Source organism: Fundulus heteroclitus, chromosome 19, assembly GCF_011125445.2.
Source record: "Fundulus heteroclitus isolate FHET01 chromosome 19, MU-UCD_Fhet_4.1, whole genome shotgun sequence".
NCBI lineage: Eukaryota > Metazoa > Chordata > Actinopteri > Cyprinodontiformes > Fundulidae > Fundulus > Fundulus heteroclitus.
The window spans coordinates 6,325,384-6,333,054 of NC_046379.1; positions in this window are offsets into that span (position 1 = coordinate 6,325,384).

A 7,671-nucleotide genomic window follows, 5' to 3' on the forward strand; every position below is an offset into this window, starting at 1 on the left:
CGACGGCGTATCGGCCGTGTCAGTAACGATGTTTAAAGGACCTTAAAACAGTGTCATGTTTTAATGCAGGAGGGTAATCTCAGATTCACAATCTCTCTATATCAGTGGTCCATAACTCCAGTCCTGGAGAGCTAGTATCCTGCAAACTTTAGATGCGTCCCTTCTCCTGAATCAAATGAAAGGCTCGTTACCGGGCCTCTGCAGAGCTGAATGACATGCAGAAGAGGGAATGAAGGAGAAGGGATGCATATAAGATTTGCAGGGTTATAGCTCTTGAGGACTAGACTTGGACACCCCTGCCCTAGATCTCCCAGGCTCCTCTCTTATGCTCTTCCCTCCACCTCAGCCTGCAGTTTTTCCTCAAGATTTAGGTCTGAGGACTGAGATGGCCATGGAGGAAGGTTGATTCTGTGTCTGCTGAGCCACTTCTGTGCTGCAGAGTTGAGCAAACTGATGCCAGATTTTTGTTGTTACAACCCCCCAACAGACAGCCGGCATCAAATGTTTGTCATGAAGATTTAGTGACCTCAAGATGTTTAACAGTGAGCCTCCTTTACGATCCTCCCCTCTGTACACTGTGGTGAAAGCTAACTCTAGGTCCTCCTAGTTTCTCACTTCCTGTTAACTCTGCCTCATTAATTAGAGCTCTTCCTACAGATTCAGTCAAATTTCTGCTGTTTTCTTGTGGCCTAGATTGGAATGCATGTTCGCTTGTCTTTCCCATTTGAGAGAAATGAGCATCTCTGGCATATGTACATGGTGACTTGCAAGACTATTCATACCACTCGACCTTTTCCACATATTGTCTGATTACAACCACAAACGTAAATATATCTTATTGAAATTTCATGTAAAAAGACCGACACAAAGTGTTGTACAATTGTAAAAGTATAAAGAAATTATGCATGATTTGAAAATTTTTTTATTTTTTTTTTTACAAATAAAAAACTGAAAAGGACATTGTGCAAAAGTATTCAGGCCCTCTGAGTCAATACTTATAGAAACTACCTTTTGCGAGTCGTTTAGGGTATCTCTCTACCAGCTTTGCAAAAAAAAAACTCAAGCTCAGTCAGATTAGATGGAGAGTGTTTATGAACAGCCATTTCCAGATCTTGCCACAGATTAATGGGTTTATCCAGCTGACATCATCCAGGAGGACAGATCATCCGCCATGACCGTATTACATAGAAAGTACTCCTGGGTCAATGTGAGCTTCTGTGCTTTCTGTGTCTCTGCTCTGTCTTCTCTAAGCCCCAGTGGGTCGAGGCAGATGAGCGTTCACACTGAGCCTGGTTCTGGTTCTGCTGGAGGTTTTTCCTCTCCACTGTCGCTTAATGCATGCTCAGTATGAGAGATTGCTGCAAAGCCATCAACAATGCAGACGACTGTCCACTGTGGCTCTACGCTCTTTCAGGAGGAGTGAATGCTGCTTGGAGAGACTTGATGCAACCTGCTGGGTTTCCTTAGAGAGGAAACTTTCTGACCAATCTGTCTGGATGATTTGAGAGAATTTGAGTTTGTAGAGGGCCGTGAGATGACGTGTTGTGAATTGGTGCTACAGAAATAAAATCAAATTGAATTGAATTGGATGTTCACCAGTGTCAGTGAGGTGGTCTGCGCCTGCAAAAGTTCACCGCCAGCTCCTTTGTTTTCCCTATATTTCACCTGAGATGCTTCTGCTGGCACCAGTCTACAAATCTGAATATAAAGTTAGAAACTGATCAACTTAAAAAAGTTAAATAATTTTAAACCTTTATTTAACTTAGAGCTCTCAGTGTCCCATCTTTGAGACTCGACATCTTGCAAGTTTTAAATGCATATGAACATTCTAAATATTTTGGGTCATTCCCAGGTCACTGTAGGAACTGATGACATGCTGAAAAGGTGGTTTGGCCATTTCTTTCAGGAATGTTGGACCAGGGATGGTCTAAAAGTTCCACTATGAGGACTCTGGTTAGGTTTCGTGTATTTTAAAGGGATTGCTGGTTGGTGACAACAGTTGTGGCACCGGGGATTTTCTTAAAATAAAATGTTTTTTTTTTACCATGAAAGTTTTCCCCCATTGAATAAATGTTCTCAAATTAAATTTACTTTTGGACATTTTTATTTTACGATTATATAAAATAAAACTTTTTTTCCAAGTGTTTCACACATCCTTGGGGGATAAGGCTTTTTATTTATATTTGTTATTTGTGTCGCAGCATTCAGATAATGATGGTCTTTTCCCTCTGATTAACAATATTAATAATAATACAAACTCTGATGACACATATACAATGTTATGTAAGGAAAATGAATGCATCTTTATTTGATTCCAAATATGTCTTGACCTCAATATGGTTATTATTGGATGTTTTCATGTGGTAAAGTCTGATAATTCACACCCTATGATTTTAGAAGTCAGTTATAGCTGCTAAGTGATTGTGGTGGAGTGGAAAAATAAAATATATTTGCTTCTTAAATTCCCCCAATGTGAAGAAACCAATCTACAAGACTTCACAAAACCATATTTTATTCTTTCCGTAGTCTTAAAACTTACCATAAAAATGTTTTTTTATCCATCAGCTGTTTAAGATCAGCGGATGCGGCACCGCTTCGTGTCTCATTCTCGGTTTTCTGTGATGGAAAATTACTGAAAGCTTAACTCTGCCTTTATGTGTGACAACCTACCACGGAAAGGAAAGACTGAGGTTTAGGTTCTGATTAAATGAAAGGTTGACTCTGGAACGTCAGATGCTTTCTGGAATAGAAGCAAAAATAATAAAAATGTTTATATGATGAGCAAAGAAGTGCTGAATGTTCAGCCTTTTGTTTGCAGAAACGAGAAGAGACAACGATGGAACCGTCCCAGGGCATGTGAATGATACAGGGCGGCTCAGTTTCAGGCTGGATTTTCCCCTTTAAAGCAAACAAATCAGAAAGCAACATCGCTGAAACACTGATGTTAGCAGAGCGCCCAGGCTGAAATCACACCAAGACTTTTCTGCAGAGGAAAAATGTTTTTTTTTTTTAGTTAAGACAAAAGAAAACAAGAAATGCATGCTGTGTTTGTTTGCAGCTTATTATGATTATGAGTTCAAACCTTGCCTGCAAGCAGTAACATCAGTAAATATTAAAGAAAAGATTTAGATTTGCTGTCAAATGCAAGCATATGGTGTAATTACCCACCCAAACACTTGGGTTGTTTCAATTCAGCGTCTATAACCTGGCTTTCCTCTGACATGAAAAACCAGATTGGCCCCGTTAATAGACCTTCTGCTATTCGTTAACTGCTTTTATTCACGTCCTCTACCCTCAGCAGCCAATTCATTTTACTCACTGACTACTGAAAAAGGGCCCAGTTTTATCTTTCACCATGCACGGTGGGGGGAATGGTGTAAAAACAACCCCAAAGCTCACTGTTGGAGAACTGCAGCAAAGAGTAACATTAATGTGGGTCACCAAATCTCAAAGACAGCCATTAGATGATATCTTCATAACATCCAGTAGTTTGGGAGGAAAGTCTGTCCTACTATAATAAACATAAACATGTAGATTTTCTTATATTGTTTTGGCAAGTCAATTGGGGCCAAGTTTTTGGGCAGATTAGGCTAAGATTGAGCTTTCCTCCAACACCACAAGTGGATCTAGAATAAAAAAGGAGGAAGATGAATAAGGGTGTGGAGGATTCAATTCAAAATACTTTATTAATCCAAAGGGAAATTTAATGCTAATATCACTCATATTATGCAGGTTTCTTCAACGAGTTGTTATGAAGCTAAAGCGCAAGTTCAATTGAAGAAACTCATCGCCTGCCTCCATTCAGAGGCCGATCCGCCTCTGATATGAGCCAATCAGCTACGAACCGCACCTCCATGAAGCCCAATCAGCATCCCACGCTCATCTTAAAAGCAACTTCAAATCCACGTCTCAGCCTGCTAACCAGCAAGCGCAATCAGCATCGCATCATGTCGGATTTCGAATCAGATGTCCTATTCAACCCACCCCCAACCCCTTCTCCACCATCGTAGCTGAGTTCATCTAGCTTCCAAGACGTTCCTCCATCCTCAAACCATCAGAGTGTTTTCTCCCTTCAGTCTTCAGCACTCCCTGTCACTTTGTAATTGGTCCGGCAGAAGACCACCATGTTGGGCCTTGTTCTGCCAGAGGTTTCTTCCCAAAGGGGAGTTTTTCCTCTCCACAGTCGCTTCAAGCTTGCTCATCATGGACAGTTCATGCAAACCTGTGTTTATCAAGTTGGACATCTATCTTAAACAGATCACCATATGGACTGAACAAACTTCTTCTGTCTCCACTCCACCACCAGTTTCAGACCTGGGGGGGAACATCCCTGTTCTCATACATCTACTTATGCATATTAAAGTATAATTCAGCATTAATGTTCCTGCCGAGGTCTGAGCGCCAAAGACTTAAATTATTGTGTCAATAAAATTCTTCTAATTGCCATTTCTTTCTCATTGAGTTTTTCAGATTGAAGTAGATGCTGATGGATAAAGGCAGGAAGTATCTCTTGTAGTGCTCTGTCTTACAGCGGTTCTGAAGAAACCTCTGACCGGAGACACTTCGACAGTTTGACAAAGAGGATGCTCAGGGTTGTTCATAATATTCTTCATTTTATGAAAAAAGTCCCTCTTTGCACAATCGTCTCCAGAGGTTCTGGAGGAGAACCAACATTCCTTATTACCTTATTAAGCTGTTTAAGGTCAGTGGATCTGATGCTGCCCGGGAAATTATGGCAGAAGAGGTCACACTCTCCACAACAGAATTATAGATGTTTGCAGCAAGATGCTTGGTTTTATTCACATTCAAAATGATTGTTTTCACACCATCCCACAGAGTGGTCCACCAGCTTCTCAGCTTCCTCTCCATCACTGATAGATGATTCTGCAGTCATGTGGTGTGAGTGTTTCTGCAGGTGACAGAAGTCTGAGGTGTACAGAGAGTGAAAAGCTGGAGGAGTGTAAAAACTCTGACCAATCCCCGCCGTACGGTCCGAAGGGCAGGGATTGGTCAGAGTTTTGGTCCTGCTCTCAACCCCCTCTGTCCCTCAAGTTCCAGAGAAATCATCTTATCTATTAGTTTTCCCACATGCCAATCATTCTGATGCGCTCACGTAACACTAGTGTGCATTCACATTCCTTGTTTATTTTCTGCTGCCTGAGCATGTGCCCTTCTAGTATTTATGTATCTGGTTAGCTTAGCGGTTAGCTGCTCCTACCGAACATGGCTGAGAGTCTCAAGAAGTGAACCGCGATCGTGTTTATGAGAAGAAGAGGAAGGCCTCAGTAGAAAGAAATAATACCAGAGTGGATTTGGGAGATTTTGTTCATGTGATCCTCCTGAGGAGCGGAAGAGCAGCTAAGACGGTCTTGTGCATGCGCAGTTATTAAAAAACGGACTTGGGGAAATTTCAGGAAAAATCACAGACTATACCTTTAACTAAGTAACGCTGTTTACAAATTAGCTTTTCCCATCTCTAAACTCCATTAATGGTTTATTACAGTGTTTTAACTTTAGTCATGGCTGCATCTCTTTGAATTAGAATGTCATAGAAAAGGTAAATTATTTCAGTAATTCAATTCAAAATGTGAAAGTGAATTTAATACTTACAGAGTGATATTAGTTTAGTGTTTATTTCTATTCATTTGGATGATTCTGGCTTATGGGTAATGAAAACCCAACAGTCATTGGCTCAGAATAAGAAAATATTAGATAAGACCAGTAAAACAGGAATTCAATCTGGAATTGTGGGTATGCTGTAAATGTACCATGTACTATGCCTTTGGTGCTGAGCTGTTCTGGAAGTCCAGATTGCTTTGATAGCGCCCTTCAGGTCACCTGCACTGTTGGGTCTGGTGTCTCTGATCTTATTCCCAACAATACTCCACAGATTCTCTGTGGGGTTCAGGTCAGGCCAGTTTGATGGACTGTCAAGTACAATGACTCCACGGTTATCTGACCAACTGCTGGTACCTTTAATGACTTTGTAGTCAATAAAACCCAGTGGACCAACACCAGTAGATGACACGGCTGCTCAAATCAACACCAACTGTGAAAACGTCACACTGGACTTCAAGCAACGTGAGTTCTGAGCCTCTCCTTTGTCTCTCCAGACTATTGGTGTCATGATTTGGGTTTTGTTATGGTTTATGTTTGTTACTTGATGATTAGTTCTCTCTCCTGTCTTTAGTATTAGCTCTGGTTTTTATTATTTGCTTAGGTTTGGTCTTTATGGTTATTTTGTTTGTGGATTAGTCTAGTTTAAGTTTCTGTTTTGGTTCAGTGATTCTCTTCATTTAACCAATTCTGTCATAGGTTTAGTTTCTGTTTTTTAGGTTGGGTTTGTCTTTAATTTATCCTGAAACTGTTTTAGTTAATCTGTTTTTCACCTGCCAGCCAATCAGCTTCAGTTCACTTCCAGCCACTTTTTTTCCCTCCTGATCAGCTCCACCCCTTCTGGTAATTAGTTTCACTCCTTTCACCTGCTCACTCCTCTACTTATACCTGCCTCCGTCTCCTGCACTCTGCCAGATCATTGTCTTAACAGGCCTTTGGTGAGTTTTGTCCAGCATCCCAATTGCCTTTTTGACTTCTGTGTCATCCTGATCCTGTTTTTCCCTGCATGATTGTTGCCTGTTTACCCTACAAGACCCAGCTAGTTTGGGGATTTTTTGAGTTTGCCTTGTCCCTGCCTGTTTTTTTTCCTGCCCACCTGTGTACCGACTTGGAACTGTTATTTGACCACCGAGCCTGCTCATTCCCTGTCTGATCATTTTGAGCTTTATTAAAGCCTTCTTATTTTAACTCTCGTGTCTGACTGAATACTGGGTCCTCAATCTCTCGTTCGTGACAATGGGACCGTGATTGTCAACGGAAATGCAAAATCTACTTTAATCTGAAAAAAGATAACTTTGGAGCAGTGCAGCAACAGCCCGTATTTTTTCTCTTATCAGCCCAGGCGAGATGCTTCTGGTTCAGGAGTGACTGAAAACCAGGAATGTGACAGTTTGGAGCCCACCTCCTGGATACGTCTGCTGACTCCAGCTGCAGTTCAATCCAGCCAGTCTCCCCCAAGCTCTTAATTAGGGTTGACTTCACAATCGTCTCAATGCTGCAGTTATCTGTGCTCCACTTAACTTTCTGTCCGTTTAATGAAATACAGAAAATACTGTGAGCTGCCAGCTTAGTTTACACACCATGTGTTTGTGACATGACAGCTATCAAGTCAGACTCGTAATTGAGACTTACCATATTTCATTTGTGTTATGTAACTGTAAGAATGTTCTGATAAACTGAATATTGGATTTCCATTTTGGGAATCCGTACACGAATTTTACTTTTTGAATAAAATTACCGAAATTAATAAACTTTTTGATTGTATTCTAATCGAGGTGAATTGGATGGCCCTCTTCACAACTCCCTCGACGCACAGGTGAAAGTATGAAAGTCAAAGTTTAGTTTTCATGAGAGGGGGGGGGGAGGTGGGGTGAGGCCATCCTGTGCCATGCAGTCATGAGCCAGATGACTCAGACACCTCCTCCATCCAGCAGCTGAGCTCCTCCTGCCTCTGCTGTCACAGTTATCTCCAGCGTCGCAATAAAATGATCTTAAAGACATAATAATGCGCGCAGGAGCCATCTGTCGCCCCAGCGGGGCCCCGGCTGTTGGGGG